Raw genomic sequence first — 13599 nt, 5'->3', positions numbered from 1 at the left:
AGTTAACCTCAGAAAAAGAATGGTAATTCAAGTCTAAAGGTCATATGGGAACAAAAGGTATTTTTGTAGCACTGATGAATTTAAACACTTTATGATCCTAGTTTCTTTTTTGCTATTTCTTGTAACATTTTTCGAGTTTTAAATGAATTTTTATTTAATGTATAATTAATTGAACTAGTAATGTATATATAGGCTGTCTCTTTTTAACTATATATATGTCTCTACATGTCTCTGTATGAAATAGCAATCGAATAAAGCTGTACTTGACTTGGCTCATCGTGATCTTCAGGAATACTCCATCGCACACCTCCAGGGAGTCCACGATAGTTTGGTGGGCACCATGCACCCGCTGAAGATCAGAGGTCACACATTGCCAGCCGTGTCCTGACCACAAAGGCAACCAGTTAAGCAGGGCCCTTAGTTTGATATTTGCCAAGCTTTACATATTCACATACGTTGAGGCCGATGGCCTACCAAAGGGCACAGAAGAGCCATTGGGCGCCCCCTCATCTTCTGACCTTTACTAGAACAGTCAGTGTGTTGATGAACTCTTGCTGTTTTGGGTAGTCGAGCATGCACCATCTTCCCAGATGATCGAATTGCAAACAGAGGTCCCGATTCACTGAACTAACTTAAGACAAAATCCTAAACTTACTACCATTTACTCATTTTGATATTCACAGAAGGCACTTACTCACTGATGAGTAAGTGCCTTCTGTGAGTTCCGAAATGGTAGTAAGTTTAGGATTTTGTCTTAAGTTAGTTCTGTGAATCAGGCCCTGTGGCTCAGTCTTTGCTTGCCTTTGATTACTGCCTACCCCCTGGGATTCTTATGGCATCCATCTGGCCAGTAACACAGAGAATCAACCGGATCATGGGATCCCTGTGTTACCAATCAGCTTTTAGCATAGCATAACATTACAAAACATACCATAACATAATATAACATAACATGATATAACAATGTACACTTACTTAGTAAGAGGAGGTATGATCCAGTTTGGAACTAGCCTTTGTCAACACAGTGCACCCTGCGTGAGTAAGATAAGATTTGGTTGTGTTTGGAACCACCCTACATGGATGCAATATATAGTCTGGGTCATATTTATCAATTTGTTACGCAACACAATGCAGCAAAACATCTTGCCGGCCTGCTTTGCGTGAAAGGGAAGGGTTAGGGGAGAAATGTACAGTATCTATCAAGCTACTGTGCATTGCTGTCCTCTGCCTCGGCTAGCCCACAATCTGCAGCCTAGCGCCAACGCAGGCTCCCTTCCACCATGGAGCAAGCGTTACAGGCAGGAGTGTTCTTATGCAGGAAGGCACACGTCCCTGCACAAAAACAATCTTTGGGGACATTTTTTTTTCTCTAAGTGTGCTAAGAACATAGCACACGTAGAAATAGGATACAGCAAGAAGAGAGAAAGATATGTCTCCTTGTTGCGCCTCTGGTGGGAAGTGGTACAAGTCTGATGCATCCCCAGGTCGATCAGTGCTGCTTGTGCCGGAACGCTTCAGAGTGCATGGATGGCTGTGCCCCCGCAGCCCCCGCGGGGCGGGGGGCCCCAAGCTCCAGGGGGCCCCCTCGGCACTGCACTCTGGCCGGAGAGCTCCTGATTGAGCTCGGAGGGGGCCCCTCTACGTACTGTGCAGGGAGCCCCCCTCAGTTTTCGTTACGCCGGTGGGTGGCGCGGGAACACCCACGCCCCGCCCATGGAACGACCTCCCAAAGAAGTGCAACACAAGGCAGTGACGTAAGGTGGTCCTGCATGTCTTGGTAAATCTCATTCCAGGCTTTGCGTCACCCAGCACCCCCTTTTGAGGCGCAACGACGACCAAAAACCCTAATAGATCGGAGCCTAAAAGACTGAAAGGGAATCTGACCATGTTTGACACCGAGCGACACACTTATGTGGTGGAAAGATCGGTGTCCTGATTGGCAGCTCGCAGCCGCCTTTCTGATGAGACTTTAGTTTTGTGGCTAATTGAATGGGCTGGCCACGAGACAGCAGCCCCCGTGGCCAGCTGAGCCTCGGGCTAAGGTGAGTATGAGAGCTGAGCCCTGCGTCGCTGCTTCCCATGTGAGCAGCGCACTCTGAAGCATCTCTGGTGCCCCTAGATTGCTTTCTATTTAAGCATCTGAAGGTAGTGTAACCATAGAAACAAGACTCCCCTGCACGGGTCCATGGGGTGGAGGGGGATGCTGCACGTCTCCATGCTGCCAGCCAGGCATTAATAATGCAGAGGCCTCCCTGGCGCTCAGGGGCGGAGGGGCTGGGGCGGGGTGGGTATTCACTGACAGGCTTCCCTGAGAACCACATATGGGGGGGGGGGTGGGGCTGGGTGCACGGCTGCATCCGGCACATTCACAAATGAAACCAAGGCCAGTGGGTGCGGGATTGCTTCAAGAGGAGGGCTGCTCCCAGTGAACACCGAGCAATGGAACCCACCCACTGCTGAGCACACCACGCAACCTGACACAACAGTGCCCGCCCCTCTATGCACACCACACAACCTGACACAACAGTGCACGCCCCTCCATGCACACCACACAACCTGTCACAGCAGTGCACGCCCCTCAATGCACACCACACAACCTGACACAACAGTGCGCGCCCCTCCATGCACACCACACAACCTGACACAGCAGTGCGCGCCCCTCCATACACACCACACAACCTGACACAACAGTGCATGCCCCTCCATGCACACCACACAACCTGTCACAGCAGTGCACGCCCCTCCATGCACACCACACAACCTGTCACACCAGTGCACGCCCATCCATGCGCACCACACAACCTGACACAGCAGTGCGCGCCCCTCCATGCACACCACAGAACCTGACACAACTGAATTTGCCCCTCCATGCACACCACACAACCTGACACAACTGAATTCGCCCCACCATGCACACCACAGAACCTGACACAGCAGTGCGCGCCCCTCCATGCACACCACACAACCTGACACAACTGAACTCGCCCCTCCATGCACACCACACAACCTGACACAGCAGTGCACGCCCCTCCATGCACACCACACAACCTGACACAACTGAACTCGCCCCTCCATGCACACCACACAACCTGACACACCAGTGCACGCCCCTCCACACAACCTGACACACCAGTGCACGCCCCTCCATGCACGCACGAGCACTCAGTGACACTCGTTTGAGACAGTGTGCACTGCAGAAACAAACTGGTGAAACGTTTTCCCTCCCAGGGAGGCTAAAGATTTCAAGAATGTCATCCAGAATGTACCCTCTGAACTACGACCGAGTGAAGCGGGGGTCAGGGGGGTTCAAGAATCCATTGAGGCACGAGCTCTGGGGCATAACTATCAAGGGCTCAACACTGACAGGTGAAGCATAGAGACAGGGTGGTGGAGGCGTGGTGCATCTAACTTAAAGGCCCACCCTTGAGCTCACACACAGTGTGAGTGGGGTAGAGTGTGAAGGGTAGGCCCAACCCCACCATGCACCTGTGCTGGAGAGTAACATACACTCACACAAAACAGACTTGTACTACAACGAAACACACAATAGGCCTGCACTGGAGAACACACAATAGACCTATACTGGAGATTTACACACACACAAAAAACCTGCAATGGAGATGAATACACACACCATAGATCTCTTGGTGACGAACACACAATCACACACACTAGACCTGTACTACATTGGAACACAGAATGACACACAGTAGACTGCACTAAAGAGGAGCACCCACACCATGAACCTATACTGGTGAAGAAAACATATTCATACACATTATTGGAGAGGAACACACACACGCAACCCTTCTGCAGTGGAGAGGAACACACAATGACACACACTAGACCTGTACTACATTGGAACACAGAATGACACACAGTAGACTGCACTAAAGAGGAGCACCCACACCATGAACCTATACTGGTGAAGAAAACATATTCATACACATTATTGGAGAGGAACACACACACACCACCCCTCTGCAGTGGAGAGGAACACACAATGACACAGAAGACCTGTCCTGGGAGAGGACACACACAGCGAATAAACCTGTACTGCAGAGGAACACACACACACACACACACCTTTGGTCTGTACTGGTGAAGAACAGGTGATCATACACAAAAGACTTGTACTGGAGTGGATACCCCACACAAACTCTGTTGAACTCGGGGGACAATATCCCTGTCCATAATTCATTATTTTGGGGGAACATAGTTCAACCGAGGAACAGGGCTGGAGTAGCGCCTACCCTGCCGTGTCTTGGCGCTATTGTAAGGCTCGCCACATCCAGCTCACTATAAGGTGGATGGGAATCCAAATATGAAAAACTTTAAAAATCAATCCCAAAAGGGACTCATTGTGTGTGCTCCCAAGTACTAGAGTGGGTTTGTCACCTCGACCCTCACCGGCACTTTCGCCTTCATGCCCTCGGTGCACTGCCCTCTGCTCAATAGGTAGGGTGTAGGGAAATATCTACCTGGGGGCTGTTGTTGGATTCACAAGGACAGCTGTGTTTGGAAGATTAGGATATATTTGTTTCTAAGGCTATCGCCAAGATGCCATATAGTTATGCATCTCTGGGATATAGCCTAAGTCTACAGGTTTAGACCCCCCCCCCCCCCAAGCCCAATAACATAAGGGACAAGGAACCAAGCACTCTGTATTAGGAAGCAGTATCTGGTTTGCTGTGTTGCTGCGCTCTGCCCCGTTGCCCCAGAGGCAGAAGTGCTTTCTGGTAAACGACACAGTCACTCTCGCAGGAACGTAGTGGTAGTCAGGAAACCCCCCTTTCCTACTTAGAATGTTACACTCAAGGGGGCATATTATCAAGGGGGCTTATCTCCTCTTTTTTGGCTTTAAAAGCTAAGAAAGCGGAGATAAAATTATCTCCCTATTACCTAGCTGTTGCTAACACCAGTTAGCGACAGCTAGTAGGAGATAGCGACCATCTTGGGCCCCGCTTTGCATGTCAGTGAAATTTATCACTAATGACATGCAAAGTGGGCATGCCAAGATGTTAGCAACTGGAAACAGTCGCTAACATCGCTATCTCCTATTACCAACTTTTGGAGATATTCGCGCTAAGCGCAAATATCTCCAAAAGCTAACACCTGCCCTGAGCAGTTCTTAGCCATGTTATCCAATGGGAGGTGGATAACATGGCTGAGAGCATTAGCTCGGTAATGCATGAATATCGCGGACTTTTCAGCGATATTCATGCATTTCGGCCGATTTTTATCGCTTAGGAGATAAACCTTGATAATAGCAAGGCTTCTAAGCGATAAAAATCGCCGCAGCTTGGCGATAATAATATTGCCGCTAAGCCATCATAGTAATAATTATCGCTAGTTGTTGGTAATATGCCCCAAGATTCTGTACTAATTATGACGCAATGTATGTTTAAAAATATTTATTGTAATATTTTATGACTTAGTACATAGACGGTGACCATAAGGCATCTGGGGCATATTAGCAAGGAGTAGCGCTTTTTTTTATCGCTGCCTATCACTGGATATTTTAGCGGAGAAAACCTGCTATTAGCAACGTTATTCTCCATGCTTGTGTAGAGTAGGGGACTCGTCGTGAGCCTTACCTGTGCGGAGGTGATGCGTAGATTCTCGGCCTTCGGGCCCGGTGCGGTTTGCAAGATGGCCCCTTGATGTGATGCGAGAAGATGGCGCCCTTGATGCGGTGATGCGATGATGATGAGGTGACGCCCGGGCAGCCTTGCGATGACTTTGTACTTTGGAGCCACAACAGGCCATGCAACACGCTTCTCAGGTGATGCGATGGCGACTCTCACGATGGCGTCACACTTCTCCAGTGATGCGACAGCAGACAGCTTCGATGAACACACGCTTCCAGGGCGATGCGACGAAGGCTCGCTTCTCTGGCGTTGCGACGATTTCAGCTTTGGCGGCGACACGCTTCTTCTCGATGTCTCGGGCTTCCAACTCCCAGCAGCACGCACGTGTCTGGAGTCAGAATTCCCAGCAAGGAAACTCAGGAGGGAGCTGGAGCTGAAGTCTTTTGTCCCTGAGACATCAGCAGGAGGCAAGCACAGTTCAAGCAGTTGGAGAATATTCTGTAGATGAAAATCCTTACAAAGTTCCTTCTCCTTTCCCTTAGCAATGAAGCAACCACTGCAGGCCAACCCAGCAAACAGCACACTGGCAGAGGGGCAGTCCAAACTCCTGCAGCTTCCTTGGTTCTTCTCCTTGGCAGAAAGGTTTCTTGTTCCAGAAATGATCTAATTTCATAGGATCAGGGTCCCAATATTTATACCCAAAATCCTTTGTTCTCTGGAGGCAGAAAGGCCTCTGCTTAGTTCAAACCAGTCCCTGAGCACTTTGTTTACATGACTCTCTTCTTCCTTTCACCGTGCAGGGCAGAGACATCGGCTGCCCCACAGGAGGTGGAGCCAGCACAGGGGAGGGAAGATACAGCTCTGGAGCACTCTGTTGACATGATTCCTCCTCTCCTTTCACAGTGCAGGGCAGAGACATTAGACAGCCACAGGGGGTGGAGCCAGTATTGTAGAGGGAAGGCCCAGCCCTATTCAGGTCCCAGGTGCAACTCCTTCCTCCCATCTAGATGCAGATCTCTCTATTCACCACCGGGCTGCCCCAGCCTGTCTCCTAGAATCCCCCAGCCCTGTCACTCACAAACCCAGACAAGGAATACACAACCCAGCAGAGGCAGGCTCAAATGGTTAGGCAAGCAAATACCTGCTTTCTAAAAGTGGTATTTGCAAACACAGAATATTAAACTTAACTTTACTAAAATGTATATTTTATTATTCTGAGTTCAGGCATACTAAATTCGAATTTCTACCATGTTCCCTGAGTCAGTAAGGATTATAAGAGTGTAATAATCTAACTGCACATTCTAACCAATGCAGAACAGGTAGCCTTCAATAGTGAATAACGAAAATGGCTGCAATTCACTATTAGAACATGCTACACAATTCAGAGCATGTCCTATCTTATACTTACAATGCACACTGCCCTTGGGCCTACCACAGGGGTGTCTAATATGAAGCAAAGGGAAGGTTTAGGGACTGGCAATGGGTGCACTTGGCCAAGTCGACATGTCAGTGCTAGACTGCACACAGATTTACAAAAGGGGGTGGTGATGAACAGAGTGTCTGAATTGAGCAGACCACTCTTACCCAGTCCAAAGATCAGGGCTTGATCCATCACCGTTATTTATCTCACTGCCCCATCCCAGCTCAGAACCTGGCTATATGCAAATCAGTCTGTCCCTGGCCCAGTGCATCATGGGAACAGGGCAGACTAAACTACCAAGCCAATTCTTTACCAGAAAGGAGCCAAGCTACCGGGGACCGGTTTCTGGCATTTCAGCCTCTTCGGCCCGGCTTGCTTGAATCCTGATGGAGCAGTGAGAAAGGGACTCATGTCTGAGTATACCCTGCCACACCTATAGTGGCCAAAATCGATTTACAAAAGGGGGTGGTGATGAACAGAGTGTCTGAATTGAGCAGACCACTCTTACCCAGTCCAAAGATCAGGGCTTGATCCATCACCGTTATTTATCTCACTGCCCCATCCCAGCTCAGAACCTGGCTATATGCAAATCAGTCTGTCCCTGGCCCAGTGCATCATGGGAACAGGGCAGACTAAACTACCAAGCCAATTCTTTACCAGTAAATATTTTTGTCCACCCTAAGCGTGGAAGGGTATTCTCAGATGTGAGACCCTTGCTCATTGCACCATCAGGATTCAAGCAAACCGGGCCGAAGACGGCTGTAATGCCAGAAACCGGTCCCCGGGAGCTTGTTTCCTTCCCAGTGTAAGAATTGGCTTCTGTAGTTTGGTTTGTCCTGTTCCCATCATGCACTGGGACAGGAACAGACTAATTTGCATACAGTCAGGTTCTGAAACTGGGATGGTGCAGTGAGCTAAAAAACGGTGTTGGATCTAGCCCTGATCTTTTGACTGGGTGAGAGCTTTCTGTTTAATTCAGAGACTCTGTCCCTCACCACCCCTTTTTGTAAATATTTTTGTCCACCCTAAGCGTGGAAGGGTATTCTCAGATGTGAGACCCTTGCTCATTGCACCATCAGGATTCAAGCAAACCGGGCCGAAGACGGCTGTAATGCCAGAAACCGGTCCCCGGGAGCTTGTTTCCTTCCCAGTGTAAGAATTGGCTTCTGTAGTTTGGTTTGTCCTGTTCACATCATGCACTGGGACAGGAACAGACTAATTTGCATACAGTCAGGTTCTGAAACTGGGATGGTGCAGTGAGCTAAAAAACGGTGTTGGATCTAGCCCTGATCTTTTGACTGGGTGAGAGCTTTCTGTTTAATTCAGAGACTCTGTCCCTCACCACCCCTTTTTGTAAATATTTTTGTCCACCCTAAGCGTGGAAGGGTATTCTCAGATGTGAGACCCTTGCTCATTGCACCATCAGGATTCAAGCAAACCGGGCCGAAGACGGCTGTAATGCCAGAAACCGGTCCCCGGGAGCTTGTTTCCTTCCCAGTGTAAGAATTGGCTTCTGTAGTTTGGTTTGTCCTGTTCCCATCATGCACTGGGACAGGAACAGACTAATTTGCATACAGTCAGGTTCTGAAACTGGGATGGTGCAGTGAGCTAAAAAACGGTGTTGGATCTAGCCCTGATCTTTTGACTGGGTGAGAGCTTTCTGTTTAATTCAGAGACTCTGTCCCTCACCACCCCTTTTTGTAAATAAAGACTGCACACAGGCCTTGCAATGGCACGCCTGAGACACACTTTACAAGCTGCTTCTGTGGGAGGCGCAACCAGTGCTGCAAGCCCACCAGCAGCATTTGATTTACAAGCTCTGGGCACATATGGTGCACTGTACTAGGGGCTGACAGATAAATCAAATAACCCAATCATGGAATCCAATTAGTATATCAACTAGCAGCCCGTACCGACGTTGTCCGGGAGCAATCATGGCTCAGGGCCCCCGCCCGCCCTGACGTTGTGCAGTATTATGCCTCTATGTTTACTCTGTACGCTTTTGTAACCTGCCCACGTCACTGCCCACGTCACTTTTTCCTCCTGTAATGCCCCGTTTGGTACCTTCTCCCGATTGTCATTTTAGCTTTAAGCTGACCTCTCCACTTTGTATGCTTTTGTAACCTGCACACGTTTCTTTTTCCTCCTGTAATGCCCCATTTGGTACCTGCCCACGTCACTGCCCACGTCACTTTTTCCTCCTGTAATGCCCCGTTTGCTACCTTCTCCCGATTGTCATTTTAGCTTTCAGCTGACCGCTCCACTTTGTACGCTTTTGTAACCTGCACACAATTTTTTTTTCCGTTTGGTACCTGTGGCTCGCTCACCGCTCCTCTCCGGAGCCGCTCCTCCCTCACGTTTGCTTTGCTCACTGTTTACTTTGCGCCCTACCTCATCCGTCGCTCACCGCTCCTCCCCGCACAGGCTCCTCACTGCCTGCCCGCCGATAGTCACCGCCTGTCCCCCGCTCATGTCCGCTGCTCCTCCGCTCGTCACTGCTCCTCCCCGCGTGGTTCTCCGCCGCTCCTCCCCGCGCTGATCTCCGCCGCTCCTCACGCTCGTGTACGCCGCTCCTGATGTAAGCACGCACGTCGCGGCCGGCGCTACTTTGAAGGGACTACATTTTTTTATCTTATATTTTTTAAATAACATATTTATTTTTAATTTATATAGCCTATGTCCATCTGCACACCCTGAGGATTACATCGATGTATCGGGTGTGTGGATTGGCGCTGTGGTTCCCGAGTTTACCCGCCTCAAAGCCTCAAAGTTCTTCCTTTATAATAGTAGTATAGATTTAACACTGGGAGCACTTGCACTGCAGCACTGATCAGCAGTGGCAAAGTACCCAAAGCATATAACCAGCAAAAACATAGCAAAACAGAGGAGGCAATCTGTCAAAAATGGAAGGGAGACTCACGCCATTGATGTCAGGTCTAACAATGGTAAATTGCAAATCCTTAGAAAAAAGCACAGTTTTGCATTTCTCTAAGTGCCATGTGGCAGACATTCATGCCCTTAGGCCATGTATGTGTGCCACATGTGCACACATGCATATTTCAGGGGTGCATCAGGGTGGTCTTTTGGCCCCCTTGCACCCTTGAAATTGCATGCGCAATTTGCGAGTACCTATTGGGTACCGGCAAATTGCGCATGCAATTTCCAGTCATTCCAATGGGCCTTGAGGCCCATAGAAATGAATAGGAAGCCATTCCTTATTTGTGACTCGCAATTTACGAGTCGCAAATAAGGAACGTGTAGGAATCGCAAAACATTTGCTGAAACCTACATACACTGCATTTTGCAAATCTATAATAGCAAATCGGTAAAATTCACTATTATAGACTCAAAAAATCCAATTTTGATACATCCATAGAACATATCGCTATTATTAGAGTTACTATAAATGTGAGAAGACCAAACATTCCTACCATGTTTCCCAAGAATATGTTTCCAAACTCCTACACTCTATTTTTATTTTTAGCACTTCTCTGAGAGCATAAAGGGGCGTTTGTGATTTGCAAACGCCGGAATTCGCAGAATTCCGGCGTTTACGAATCGCAAACGGCGATTTGGTATGTAGGTGCCACACAGCAAAATAAGGAATCGTAAAAATAGCAATTCCTTATTTTGCTCAAGCATTTAAGGAATCGCAATTTAGCGATTCCTTAAATGCTGTGTAGGGGTGCCTTTTAAATTGCGATTTGGGCATAAGGAATCGCAAAATACCACCTACTCCAAGTAGATGGTATTTTGCAATTTCCTGTCAAAATGAATTTTTTAAAAAAAATTCAAAGTGCAATGTGGCGCACAGACATGCCCTTAGGGCATGTATGTGGAGCACAGACATGCCCTTAGGGCATGTATGTGCCCCACATGTACTTACAGGCACATTCCAGAGGTGCAACAGGTGTCCTTTGGACACCCTGGCACCCTTGGAATTGCGATTCTCAAATTGCGATTTTCTCACAGAAAAACGCAATTTGAGAATGTATCCTTATTCATTCCTGTTATGTTATGTTATTTTGTGTCTTTTATAGCGCTCGGCTACTCAAAAGAGTGTCCGGGCGCTCTTGGCCCATAGGAATGAATGGGACACTCATTCCTTAATTGCGATTCGCAATTTGCTAATCGCAATTAAGGAATTTTAGGGATTCGCAAAAAAGTTGCGAATTATTACCTACATTCCATTTTGCAATTCTCAAATAGCGATTCCTTAAAAATCGCTATTTGAGAATCGCAAAAAGTAAATATCCTACATATGCCCCATAGTAAACTAACTGTGTCTGCCAGGGAAAATTTAGATCGTCACCGGCATACCTGCTGTGTTCTCAGACTCTCAGCAGGATGAGCAGGGTGGGGGAGGGGCTCTCTGTTACAGAAGTGCAGCTCTGCTCGGCTTCTGGGAGTGTCTAATATAGGTCGAGAAAGGACAGCAGTCAGTAATCTGGAATCTGACTTCATTCTGTACAGCTCGGTGTGAAAAACTCTCTAATCTGAATGGTCACATCACAGGGGCAGATTTACAAACCCTTGCGCCACCCGTACGTCACTTTTCCCATGTTAAAAATGACGCAAAAGTGGAGCAAGGGGCTCCTAATAATCCCCTCAGTGTTTATGTAATGAAGTGACCCCTGCGCAATCTAGTTGATTGTGAACGACAAGCGGGACAGAAATGTGGTGAAAAAATACAGCTGGAACAAGTATTCCTTACATGCGTCACCTCCGTGCACATATCATTGTTATATCGCATGCGCAGATTTGCAAGCCCCGTACGCCACATTTGCGCTACCGTTCCATCACTTTGTGGCGCAGCGGCGGCGCAAAACTAGCACCATGTTGCGGGGTATTTACAATGTGACGCATCTAGGGATATGTGTCACGTTGTAAAGCCCTGCGCCACATGTGGGCGTTCCGGCACATGGGGTGGTGAGGGGGGGGCGGGTTCCGGCGCAGGAACGCCTCCGAAAAGTGGCTGAGTGAAATCTACAAGATTTCACTCAGTCACTTTTACGGCCATGTTGCGTCAAAACCCTGTGCCTGCTTGAAGCAGGCATAAGGATTGACGCAGCATGTTAGGAATAGGGGCACCCAAGCCTTGCGACGCGACTCCAGCAATGCGCCACCTTTCCACCAGGGGATTCGACACGCATCTGCCCATCCGTGCGCCATGGTGCGCCGCATTGTAAAATCCGGCGCATCAGTGGTGGCGCACAGGTGGGCAGATGCGTCGCAACTCTTCTGGCGCATCCCTGCTGATTAGCAGAGATGCGCCAGAAGTTGTAAATCTGCCCCTATATGTGCTCCAAAAGACCCAGATATGTGGACACTGAGAGCATCTTGGCCAGGCTCATGTCTCCAGTTATGCTGATAAACTAACAAGAAAACATTGTTGTTCAAGATAAAAGTGCCTTTGTGTCATGAAAACGTATAAATAGCTTATTTAAAGCTGACAAATGGGGAATAACTAAAGTCAGGCCAACACTAAGTGCATTTTAAAATAATATCAGGTTCAGGAATCTATATCACTCCAGCATTTGTAAACCTACAATCCCTCTTATTCAGTATGCGTAAACTGGCAATTCCTCCTATTCAGAATTCATAAACTGTCAATCCCTCTTATTAAGTATGCGTAACATGCAATCCCTTTTTTTCAGTATGTGTAAACTGTCAATCCCTCTTATTAAGTATGCGTAACATGCAATCCCTTTTTTTCAGTATGTGTAAACCTACAATCCCTCTTACTCAGTATGCGTAAACAGGCAATGTCTTTTATTCAGTATGTGTAAACCTACAATTCCTCCTATTCAGTATGCGTACATGCAATCCTTCTTTTTCAGTATGTGTAAACCGGCAATGCCTAACTCAGCAGGTGCAAACTGGCAATTCACCACGGATAAATGGACATTTCCTCTTATTCCGTATGCGTAAACTGCCCATTGCTCGACATGCGTAAAGTGGCCAAAAGTGAATGAAGGGAAATTGTAGGCGGGAAATACTTGCTCCCTTCTTGTTGAATCTGAGATATATCTGAGTAGGCAGCTGTAGTGCTTATGTTCACTGGTCTCGGGTCACCCTATAGAAGTCTGCCGCCCTGCCACCCCCTGGAGCTGACAATAGCCCCCATAGGAGGCCAGCAGCAGGCCCTGTCCCAACAGACATGGCTGGAGTCCGCAGGAGGGGCGGGGGCTTCTCGTGGGTGGAGGCCACGACCATAGTAGTAAAACACTACAGGAGTAGGCAGGGATGCTGGAGTGAGAGAGCACAGTCAGTGACAAGGCCAGCGGCAGAGCACAGGCAGGCACAACAAACACTACACACGTGCAGGCAGAGGTGCTGTAGAGGAACACTACACAGGGGTAGGCAGGGGTGCTGGAGTGAAACACTACACAGGGGTAGGCAGGGATGCTGGAGTGAAACACTACTAAGGGGTAGGCAGGGATGATGGAGTGAAACACTACAGGAGTAGGCAGGGATGCTGGAGTGTAACACTACACAGGAGTAAGCAGGGATGCTGGAGTGAGACAGCACAGGCAGTGACAGGTGCAGCGGCTAGGCATGGGGCACAGGCAGGCACCTCTGGGGCAC

The 13599-nt window shown here is 48.4% G+C and overlaps 1 protein-coding gene across 1 annotated transcript in view; it reads right to left on the bottom strand.

The window, feature by feature from the left end:
• The window catches only part of PLAAT1 (phospholipase A and acyltransferase 1), a 36455-nt gene that overhangs the window by 22379 nt on the left and 477 nt on the right, over window positions 1-13599 (bottom strand). The window lies entirely within an intron of this gene.

The sequence above is a fragment of the Lissotriton vulgaris genome, chromosome 11 (genome assembly GCF_964263255.1).
Source record: "Lissotriton vulgaris chromosome 11, aLisVul1.2, whole genome shotgun sequence".
NCBI classification, from domain to species: domain Eukaryota; kingdom Metazoa; phylum Chordata; class Amphibia; order Caudata; family Salamandridae; genus Lissotriton; species Lissotriton vulgaris.
This window is presented reverse-complemented; position numbering and strand designations above follow the sequence as displayed.